Source organism: Ailuropoda melanoleuca, chromosome 19, assembly GCF_002007445.2.
Source record: "Ailuropoda melanoleuca isolate Jingjing chromosome 19, ASM200744v2, whole genome shotgun sequence".
NCBI lineage: Eukaryota > Metazoa > Chordata > Mammalia > Carnivora > Ursidae > Ailuropoda > Ailuropoda melanoleuca.
In genome coordinates this window covers 30,821,997-30,834,270 of record NC_048236.1, presented here as the reverse complement: position 1 = coordinate 30,834,270, position 12,274 = coordinate 30,821,997, and the positions used below count along the sequence as shown (strand labels likewise).

The 12,274-nt window shown below is 37.9% G+C and overlaps 1 pseudogene; it reads right to left on the bottom strand.

The window, feature by feature from the left end:
• Positions 1–2,390: 2,390 nt before the first annotated feature.
• On the bottom strand, positions 2,391–4,791 carry LOC117797161 (annotated as a pseudogene).
• Between the last annotated feature and the right edge of the window lie 7,483 nt (positions 4,792–12,274).

The following is a 12,274-nucleotide window of genomic DNA, read 5'->3' as shown; positions in this document are numbered from 1 at the left end:
ATTATAAAACCTTAAGCAGCTTATAATCGGTTTGGGGAAACTAGATCCATAAACATAAAATAATGGTCATCAATACAAGGTGGGATAAATAAGTGTGTTAGACCATAAAACTGTGTAAGAACAGAATAAATTCAGAGGGAGGAGAGAGCTCTCGGCTGGGCTCAGAAGTAAGACTTGGGTTATGATGCTGAAGACAAAAAGGATATGATTCAGTACGGAGAGCATGGAGAGAGGAGTGCATGGAATGGCAGAAATGTCAGAACACGGAGAAGGGAGTCCAACTGGAGCAAAGGAAATGTGTAACATAGGAGTTGATAAATTCAGACCGAATCCCGTAGAGAATGGGGAACCATTCAAGATGTCTGAGCTAGGGGGCAAGTGATAATGTTTTAGCAGGTGAATCTGGTTATCATGTTCATCAGTGGCTCAGAGGTTCTCACCTGGAGGGCCCAGCCCCACCCAACCCCAAAGTTTCTGATCCACAAGTCTGGTAATGAAGGCTGAGAGTTTGCATTTCTATCAGGTTTCCAAGAAATGCTGATGCTGCTAGCCCAGGAACCACACAATGAGAACCACTGTTCCAAAGACAGATGAGAGAGCACAATAAAGAGGTGGGGACAGCCGAGTCCCACAAGGGTGGTGGTTTATTTTTTTTTTAATTTTTTAAAAAGATTTTATTTATTTGACACAGAGAGACAGGGAACACAAGCAGGGGGAGTGGGAGAGGAAGAAGCAGACTCCCAGCTGAGGAGCCTGATGTGGGGCTCAATCACAGAACGCTGGGATCACACCCTGAGCCGAAAGGCAGACGCTTAACGACTGAACCACCCAGGCGCCCCAAGGGTAGTGGTTTTAAAATAGTAAAGAATAGAAAGATAGTATGAAAGAAATCGGTGTGTGGTGAGAATAGGTACACATAGGCAAAGCAGAAAACAAGGGAGATAAAAATTATTTAGAGTTAAAATTTATGGACCCCAAATAGCAAGTAAAAGAACGTTGGATTACAGGAAGAAGATGAAAAGTTCAGTCTGTCATAGTAGAGTTGCTGCTTGAGTTGAATTGTTCTTGCTTTGTTCCATGGTGCCTCTGATCATACCAGCTGGTGAAGACAAAGTGAATGCCGAGATGTGCAAGACTACAAGGAAAGAGCTCTGGGCACTCATGGGATAAACTGGGTAATCAACGATTGACAGTGTCTTCCAACCTGACCTGACCCAGTTAGTGCCGGCTGAGCCCTGTAGCATTGTTTCAAATCAGTCATTTATGCAAACTTCCACCCAAACCAGAAAATCCTGCCGAGGACCAGAACAACTGTTGTCACTGTCACTCCACACCTACCTGGAGGCTGTGAACCTTGACTCACTAGGCCACCCCCAAACTTCAGGGATGGGCAGCACTCTCCCCATCTTTTGTCCTTACCACAAGGGGGCCTTTTCCAGCCCTACAGAGTTTGGGCCAGCCTCAGAGAATGGAGAGGAAGGAGCCTCCAGCCTGGGGTGGGGAAAATATCTGGTTATGACAGAGTCAGCTGGTGGGGAGTCCTCACGAGACAGGGGCTGCAGGGATTTCATCAGAGATAGCAACAGAGTGGGGAGAGAGGTCAGCACTCTGCTTCCTGCCTTCACCAGCCTCTCAGAGCCTGGGCACACACAGGCGCACTGCTTGCCCCTTGTGTTCTGTCAACACTTCCATCTACTTGCTCTAGCACAGTATCAGTGAGAACTAGAAAGTCAATGCTAGGTCATCTGGGGTACAGCCAAAAAAAACCCCCAAAAAACAAAAAAAAATTATTCCCCCTCATTTCACAAGAGGAGAAACACAGAAATAAGCACCTGGAGGACAGGGACCTCAGTTTACTTCATTTATTTGGACATAGATATACTTTATCTAGGAGCACGTATCATGTGATACCTTTATGGAAAGGCAAATCCCTAATTCTGTATGAAATCCTGTCAGGGGCGCCTGGGTGGCTCAGTCAGTTAAGTGTCTGCCTTCAGCTCAGGTCATAATCCCAGGGTCCTGGGATTGAGGTGCACGTCCAGCTCCCTGCTCAGTGGGAACCCAGCTTCCCCCTCTCCCTCCACTGCTCCCTGCCACTCATTCTCCCTCAAATAAATAAATATATCTTAAAAAAAGAAACCCTTCCCGTCAGTCAAGGGCATGTCTGGAAAGAGTCTGCCTCTGTGAACATCCTTCATTCCTAAAATCCAAGTGTTGCAAAGTAGGTCACTTGGAATGGGTGGTAGCCATAAAGGACATCTTTTTTTTCTTTTCTCTTTGGAAGAGTGAATCATTTTGTTTTATTTAATGAGTATTAATCTCCTTGCAGAAAACAGAATATCTGCCAATTAAACAATATTCTTAATAAGAAGAAAGATGTGTCTGTACACATATAACCCGGTTCAACAAAGATCTTTTTGTAGATCCAAACTCATGAATAGGCCGTAACTGGCAATGCCTATTATCCATTCATTATGGCTACATTTCCCATTTTACAAACAAACCTCTTTATTTACGGGAAGAGCTTCAGAGTTTCCGAATATCTTTAGTACAGGTTTCCTGATCCTGGAGCAGCAGAATGCCCCTGCTGTCCATCAGGTGACATCCACTCGCAGCCACAGGGCATTCTGTAGGGCTACTCTCCTACTCCGGGGTTAAATACATATAAAGACATAGTGCACACAGGATAATCCCCTGGTAACCGTCCATGCCCTCCAATCTTACCAAACTAGAGTTTGCTTACAGTTCCTTAAATAAAATGTTCTAATCCCTATGTCTTTACCACTACCTCCCCTCGCCTTTTTTTCCTCCCAGTATCTCTCATCTGGAATTCTATATAAACTTTTATCCAAACACTATCATTTTGAGGACGAAGCAAAGTCCCATCTCTCTATTAAAGGACACAGTCTTCCCCTGACTATTCTACCCTACGGTCATCTAGGCTCTGACCCTCTTTAACCTTTATCAAGCATTTGGCTCAAATCTTTGTGCTGCCTAATTCTGTTAATAGCTTTTCACAAGTTTTTGAGTTATCTTCCAGTTAGGTTGTAAGCTCCTTAAAGGCAGATTCCTATATTCTAGTTTTTGCATATTCCTCAGGCATTTACATAGTAAATACATGTCCTGGTTTTTGAAAAGTAACATGGTCAATTCAAACTTGACCCAACACGTACATTTAGTGTTCTTTACAGATTTTTCTAGAACTGTGTTTATACAAAGGATGTCCCCAAATGGATTTTCTGCTAGCCCAATCAATTCTGATATCAGAACTCATCAGCTGACTCTGTGTTGTTCATCCCGTGGGAACTCAACTTTAATGTCATAAATGAAATTGGGATCATCTTTCTTCTGATTTTTCTCAAAAAGTTCATCCACGATGCTCTTTCTTTTAGCAAGTTCCTTTTCATCTAGTTTGTTCAGGTCTTCCTCAGGATCAATTGTTTCCCATTGAATTTGTTCAATTGTTTCTACTAAACTTTGCTCCCACAAGTAATCTCGTAAAAAACTGAATAACTTCTCTAGCTGCCTCAGGGACACTTGTTCCATGTAATTCTTGTGTCATGGATTATTCTTTAATTGTTCAGCAGCTCTGTTACAATCTGAAAACTTTGAAGTTTCGACTGCCATAATGTGTTGGTGACCTTTCTCCTTCATTTCATTCTCATAGATTAAGATAATAGTTGGAGGCCGGAACCTAGTTCCATTATTTCTTGGCAGTGCACATCATTCTCACATACACTTCAGGGTAAACCAGAGAAAATCTGATGAAAATGTGCTAGTCACATAATAAGTTCCTGCTGGAAGTGGAGGTGGAGTTAGGGAGCTCCCCGATACGGCTCGCAGGACTGCATCCGGGGTCGGAGTCTCCATAAAGGACATCTTATTTTGCCTACCACTCTAGGGCTAGCCAGTTTGCTGATGTAGCTAATATTGTTTCTCTATAAGAAACATAATTCTTTCCAGGAAGAAAACTTACATTCTTTTATTCAAACAATATTAATCAAGTGTCAGCTATGGACCAGGCATTGTATTAGGTGCTGGGAATACAGTAGTGAACAAAACTAATAAAAAGCTTTGCATTCTGGCAACTGGTATTATAATGGGGGGAGAGGGAGATAAGTAGTAAACAAAACAAAACAAAAACACACCTAAATCAATTACAGAGACAGAAAGATAAATACTACAAAAACCAATAAAGCAACAAGGAAGACTATGGTGTTGAGGGGCAGAGGGATTATGATTTTAAATATGTTACTTAAGGAAAGCCTCATTAGGAAAATGACATTTGAACAAACACAAGATGAGGAAACAAGCCCAGTGACTGAGGAAAAGGCATTCAGAAGAGGGAATGGCAGCCCAAGGGCCATAAGGCAGGAGGGTGCCTACTGTCTTCAAGATCTGGCTGCATACAGCAGGAGACCTATCCTTCAAGGACTTGGGCTTTTACTCTGAATTAGATGGGAGTCAGTTGGAAGGTACTGAGCAGAGGAGCAAAGCGCCTTAACTCATATTGGAACAAATCGCTCTGGCTGTCATATAAATTATAGAGCAGATTATGTAGGGACAGAAGTGGAAGCAGAGAGAAAAGTGAGGGAATTACTGCAGTGACCCAAGGTGATGTAGGTGCTAGTGGTGAGGACTGAATTCTAGATATATCTTGAAAATGGAATCAACAGAATTTTCTGGTTGGATAGCCTTTGTCTCCTCCCTAAAATATTATTTAATTAAATCTATTCACAAAGATATTAAGTTGGCCACCACACATTAGGGATAGTTTAAATGTAAACCCAAATTTCAATTGCCAAATCTAATATAAAACTGCTGATAATTAAAAAAAAAATTCCATGACGGTATCATGATCTCTATTTACCTGTGGATTTATGTTATTAGCTACATTTTAGGATGAATATTAACTTCAATTCCCATTAATTCTGAATTATACACAAAATAAAAAATAGGGAAATATCCTTGTACATTCACATCATAGGACATTACAAAGGAATCAAAATTATATTTATGACGGGTTTAAATGACTTAGGAAAATGCTTGAGAAAGGTACGTGGAAAAATAAGAGTACAAAGTTATAAATATATTATCTCAATTATGCAAATATGCCAAATGATAACAATAATTAATGGGACCAATGGGATTGGGAGTTATTTATGCTTCTATTATACTTTTCAAATAGATTAAGGTGAGACTATTATTTTCCTTTGATATTAATATAAAAAAAAAACATCATGGCAAGATTCACAAGCAAAAGCCTCCATCTATGGTTGCCTTCCATTTATCCAACAAGATGAGATGGAGGAGGCAATGTGCCAGGTTTATTGAGGTTGATCAGAGTCCCACTGAAGGGGAGAGAGGCAACATGCTACAGTCTGCACAAATATGCCACCCCAGCATCCCTAATCCTTCTCCAAAGGTGTCTCTTCACAACACCCCATTCTCCACAACCAAACTCCTATCGGACTTTTCTCCCGAGTACAGCTAGCAACTCCATCCTTGCTCCATGACTAATTATCATTTTCCTCACTTGCATTTGCTTTTTTAAAAAAGGGTATTATAATCTCCTTAAGCTAAGTGGAGACTCTGGAACAGAGTTTCTATTGGCTCCTCTCTGCTCCACTTGATGGAAAGCCAATGTAGTAGGAAGAATGTGAACAACCATCCACAACTACCTCCTCATATCCCTTGTGACTACAGGGGCTTTCTGACCTTATTCTCTCAAATGTGCTAATTTAGATTTCTAATAACAGCACTCAGATTAATTCCATATACAGATATATATGCCTCTACAAACATCCAATAAACATTATTACTTTACTAAAAACCAGTAATGTAATTATTAATACATTTCTCTCTTCAATATGATATACTCGCTTTCTGGCAGTAAAAGTGGACAAGTAGAGCAGAGAGGAAGAAAGAAAGAAAATCAGTAAGAGGAAGGGTGAAGAACCATGGAGAACATCCCAAAGTTATTTGTAACTACTCTGGGAAAATAGCATCAATTAAAAATCCAAAATGTCATGGCAAGAAAAAACAGAATACTTTTATTCCCTGTGTCACTCAATACCTAGTAGTCCTAGAAGGCCCTGAACTACAGGGTAAGAATCCCTGATTGAAGCAAAGTAAGAAAGAGTATTGTTGTATTTTCTTAATTTTAATTAGTGCTGTTCAGCATGTATTTTTAGCCCTCTTTCTAGACACATGATCATTACATTAAACCACGCAACTTCTTTAGCCAATGAATTGTGAGAAGGATGTCATTTTCAAGTGGTAATTGTAAGAAACTATAATTTATCATGCTTTCCCTTTCCGTCTGCCACAGCAAACAGACTGTGGGGCACCAGATAGCCTGGGTCCAAGAGTGAGGGCAAGGCAGAGCAGCATCCTCCTCCCTCCTTCACAGGCGTTAGTGAGAACTAAAATTTCATTGTTTAAAGCTACAGATATCTTTCAGGGTTACTTGTTACCATGGCAAAACCTAACCTGATTGATACTGACACTGGTTTAAGGTAATAGCAAATGCTGGTGTGAAAATTAAAAGGAAATCTCATTTAGAATGGAGTCAGGATGTTCCCAGTGGGAGCTCTTATGCCCTAACACTGTTCTCAATTACAGATCCAACAGGAAGAGATGGACCTTGCACCTGGATACTATTTTGCTATCCCAATAGGAGAAAGAAAAGTTTTCCTCCTTTCCCAGGCAACAGCTCAGCCAATGAAAACCCGCTGTACTTCAAACTGCCACTTTACTACAATGGAATTTTTGTTTATATCAGACTTCCTATTGTCACCCTTTCCTCTTTAAGTGTTCCTCTGCTTTGTTCTGTGGACTGGCCTACAGCTCTGCTGTAGCTTGCTTGTTCCAGATTGCAATTCTCTGCTATTCCCAAATAAACCCAGCTTTTGCTAGTAATATATTTGGCAGTTTTATTTTTTAAGGTTAACACTGGCTTCTTCTGGAATTTCCAATAATTGAGATCAAACAAATCAGAGATCATAAACAAGGACTGACAAATTCACAGGAAGTGTGAAGAGTAAACATTGCAAGGCTGAGACTGATATCCTTAAAAAGGTCTGTGTGGAAGGTTGCCTTTGGCCAGAGTATAGGAACTCAAATTTCTGGAGAGTTCCCAGCATTTCCTAAATAATGAGTGGCTTCCAGTGCCTGAATTGTGGGGTACAAATAATGTGGTTTAAGTTTAAATACCTGCTTTCCTTCTGGGAGCCTAAAATCTGGACACATATTAGGCAAAGTGTGAGTACATGACCAGCCCCCTAAAACACCCAGAGTGACAAGTCTCTGATGAGTTTCTGTGGTAGACAACATTTTGTAGGTATCGTCACAACTTTCTGCTAGGAAATTAAGTGCATCCTTTGTGAGTCACTGGGAAAGGACACTTGGAAGCTTGTGGCTCATTTTCTGCAGACTTTGCTTCATGCACCTTTTTCCCTTTGCAGATTTTGCTTTACATCCTTTCACTAATAATAAATCATGACAAATGTAACCAAATCCTCTTGAGTTCTAGCAAATCTTCAAACTTGGGGGGTGGTCTTAGAGAACTCCAACACGGTAAGAAAGCAATGGCAGAGTCAGAAAACAAAAAAAGAGATCCCGATTAAAAAATTTCAAGTCCTGGAATTACAAATATGGAACATAAAATTGTTCCATGTAAAATGACTAAAGAAATAAATGATAGAATCACTCATTTGAGGGGAAGAAAATAACCAAGAACAGGCAGGTTTGAAAAACAACCAAACGAAATTTCTAAAAATGAAAAAATTTAAAGAGATAACAGCTGAGAATTTTTCAGAATCAAGAAGATATATGATTCCATAGACTTGGAAAGCATAATATATACCAAACAGGATTAAAAACAAAACAAAATCAATGACAAGACATATTTTAGTGAAACAGCAGATCACAGAGCTTTAGATCTTAAAAGTAGCCAGAGGAAAAAGGCAGATCACTTCTGTAGAAATAATAGATGGATAAACCCTGAAAAAACAGTCTCATGAAAATGAGTGAATTTAAAACATTTTCAAATAAGCAAAAAAATTTTCACTATCAATGGATCTTTGCTAAAGGAATTTTCAAAAAGCATACTTCAAGATAGAAGGAATATATAAAATGCTAAATGGTTTTGTGAATCTAAAGTATTTCTGTATAAAATGATAATAGTAATCTGCGGGATTATAATAGGATAAAACTAAAATACAACATAATTGTCATACAAGTTGTGCTAATGTAGTTAAAATACATTAAAATCTTTCTTACTTGGTCGAGATATTTGTTTAACTTGGTTATTTGTCAAGTTAAATAACTTGGTAAAATTTAAGACTAATTACTATAAACAAAAAACCCAAGACTCTAAACCTTCTAAGCCATCAGAGGGAAAATTATAGAAAAGAAAAACAAACACAAAACTTTGAAAGAAAGAAAGAAAGAAAGAAAGAAAGAAAGAAAGAAAGAAAGAAAGAAAGAAAGAAAAGAACAGAAAGAGGGGAGGAGCAAGCAAAGAATAAAGGAAGAATACAAGTAGATTAAATAGAAATGTAAATATATGATGGTAGAAACAAATTTACTATAATCATAATAAATATTAATAGATTAAAACTTGTCAGGCAAAAGAGACAAATTACCAGTGATTGGATGAAGTAAAATTCAGGTATGTTATTTACAAGGGATACTCCTAAAAGGTCATAGAAAAGTTGAATTATAATTACACTCACACACCAGGTTAACTATTAACCAAGAGAAACCTGAAAACGCCACATTTAGAAGAAATAAATACATATTTAGAAATTAAGAAGATCCCTATGAAATCATAAACATGATACTTAATCAGGAAGATAAAAACATTCTAAGTTTGCACGCACCTAGTCAAATAGCCTCAAAATATATAAGGCAAAATAAACATAATTTAGCAACCAAAAAGTAGAATTTTAAACATGTTTATATTAGTCATGCTAACTTAAGAGCTTGTCCCTTACCTAAGAGTGTTTTATTGTTTCAGGAAACACATAATACACTGTAATTTTTCCATTTAACATAACAGAAAATAGGCTCCTAGTTATGAGTTATTTTTGCACAGAATATCTGGTTTTTTTAAAACAGATTAAATATGAGACACCGATATATTGTTCAAGAATATATACATATGTGATCAAATTATTTTTAAAGAACAAAGGAAAGGTAATTTAGATCAGCCCTCCTAAGGACAAACTTAAAAAAAATTTAAAAAAAATAATAAAAAGAGCTAACATTTAGTGGTAGGCAGCCTCAAAGATGGCCCATGATGATTTCTGCCTTCTGGTTGTCACACCCTCATTTTGAATATTTTGAATAATGAAATGAAAATGAAAACACAACTTATCTAAATTTGTGGGATGCAGCAAAAATGGTACATAGAGAAAAATGTATAGCACTGAATGCACATATTAGAAAAGAAGAAAGTTCTACAATCAATGATCTAAGTTTCTACTTTAAGAAACTAAAAAAAGAAAAGCAAACTAAATCCAAAGTAAGAAGAAGAAAGGAATAATACGAATTAGAGCATAAATAGATGAAATTGAAAACAGTTAATCAGTAGAGAAAAATCACTGAAACCAAAAGCTGACTCTTTGAAAAGATAAATAAAATCAATAAGCCTCTAGTCAGACTAAGGAAAAAAAGAGGACACAAATTACTATATCAGGAAAAAAAAGAAAGGACATAACTATAGATTCTATGTACATTAAAAGGATACTAAAGACCTACTGTGAACAACTCTATGCTCATGAATTTGATAAACTAGATGAAAGGGATCAATTTCTTAAAAAACACAATTTGCCAAAACTCACACAAGAATAAATAAACAGGGCTCCTGGGTGGCTCAGTCAGTTAAGCATCTGCCTTCATCTCAGGTCATGATCCTGGGGTCCTGGGATTGAGCCCCATGTTGGGCTCCCAGCTCGGTGGGGAGTCTGCTTCCCCTTTGCCCCTCCCCCTAATTCATCCTCTCTCTCTCAAATAAAGTAAAATCTTAAAAAAAAAAAAAAAAAAGAGAATAAACAACCTGAATAGGTTTCTATTAAAGAAATTGAATCAATAATTCATTATCTTCCAGATGGGTTCCCAGGCCCAGAGGGGTTCGCTGGTGAATTCCGCCAAATATTTAAGGAAGAAATTATATGAATTCTCAACAAGCTCTTTCAGAGGATAGAAGCGGAGGGAATACTTCCTAACTCATGCTATGAGGCCAGCATTACCCTAATACCAAACCCAAAGACATTACAGGGAATCTATAGACTGATATCTCTCATGAATATAGATCCTAAAATCTTCAATAAAATATTAGCAAATCAAATTCAACAATGTATTAAAAGAATTGCACGCCATAACTAAGTGGGCTTTATCCCAAGTAGTCTACTACTTGGCCCAACATTCAAAAATCAATGTAATTGATCACATCAACAGGCTACAAAAGAAAACTCACATGACCAATATTAATAGATGCAGAGAAAGCAACTAACAAAATCTAACATCTATTTATGATAAAAACTCTCAGGAAACTAAGAATAAAGGGGAACTTCCCCAACTTAATAGAGTATCTTTAAGAAAACACACAGCAAGACACCTGGGTGGCACAATGGGTTGAGTGTCTGACTCTTGGTTTTAGCTCAGGTCATGATCTCAGGGTCCTGAGATCGGGCCTGCGATGGGGCTCCATACTCAGTATGAAGTCTGCTTAGTTTCTCTCCTCTGTCCACCCCCCCAACTCTCTCTCAAATAAATAAATAAATCTTAAAAAAAAATATAGCTAGCATCATATTTAATGGAGAGTAACTTGAAGCTTTTTCACTGTGACCAGAAACAAGGCAAGAATTCCCCTCACCACTCCTTTCAACAGCATATTGAAAGTGCTAGCTAATGCAAGAAGACAAGAAAAGGGTGCCTGGATGGCTCAGAGAATGCAACTCTTGATCTTAGGGTTGCAAACTGGAGCCCCACGTTGGGTATAGACATTAAAAAAAAAAAAAAGACAAGAAGAAACAAAAGGTACGCAGATTGGGAGGGAAGAAATAAACTGTCTTGTTTGCAATTTTACATTCTTCACAAAAATTAACTCAAAGTGAATCACAAAACTAATTGTAACATAAACTGCAAAACTGTAATACTCTAGAAGATAACACAGGAAACAGATGACCTTGGGTATGGTGATGACCATTCAGTCACAACATCAAAGGCACAATCCATGAAAGAAATAATGGATAAGTTGAAGTACATTAAGATTAAAAACTTCTGCTCTGTAAAAGACAGAATCAAGAAAATAAGACAAGCCACAGACTGAGAAAAAATACTTGCAAAAGACGTATGATAAAGGACCACTATCCAAAATACACAAAGAATTCTTAAAACTAACTTAATCTTAAGGAAACAAACAACTCAATTTAAAAAATAAGCCAAAGACATCTCACCAAAGATGGTAACAGCTGGCAAGTAAGCATATGAAAAAATACTCTACATCATGTGTCATCACAGGAATGCAAATTAAAAGAACAATTATATACTACTACATACCTATTAGAATGGCCAAGATCTGGAACACTGACAACTCCAAATTCTGGCAAGGATGTGGAGCAACGGGTACTTTCATTCACTGCTGAAGGGAACGCAAAATGGTACAGCCACTTTGGAAGACAGTTTGATAGTTTCTTAAAAAACTCAATATACTCTTACCATCAATGCATCAAACATGCTCCTTGGGGAGTTGAAAACTTATGTCCACGAAAAACCTGCACACAGATTATAGCAGCTTTATTCATAATTGCCAAACTCTGGAAGCAATCAAGATGACCTACAGTAGGTGGATGGATAAACTGTGGTATATCCATACAATGGAATATTACTAGGCACTGAAAGGAACTGGAGGAAATTTTTTCTAAGTGAAAGAAACTAATCTGAAAAGGCTACCTACTGTCTAACTCCAACTATATAATGTACTGGAAAAGGCAAAATTACTGAGACAATTAGAAGATCAGTGATTGCCAGGGATTATGGAATAGGGGATGGATGAATAGGAGGAGCACAGAGGATTTTTAGGGCAATGAAAATACTATGATGGATATTTGTCATTACACATTTGTCCAAACCTGTAGAATGTACACCACCAAGAGTGAACTGTATGTAAACTATGGACTTTGGGTGATTATTATGGTGTGTCAATGTAGGTTCATTAATTTTAACAAATGTACCAATCTGGCAGGGGATGTTGATAATGAGGGAG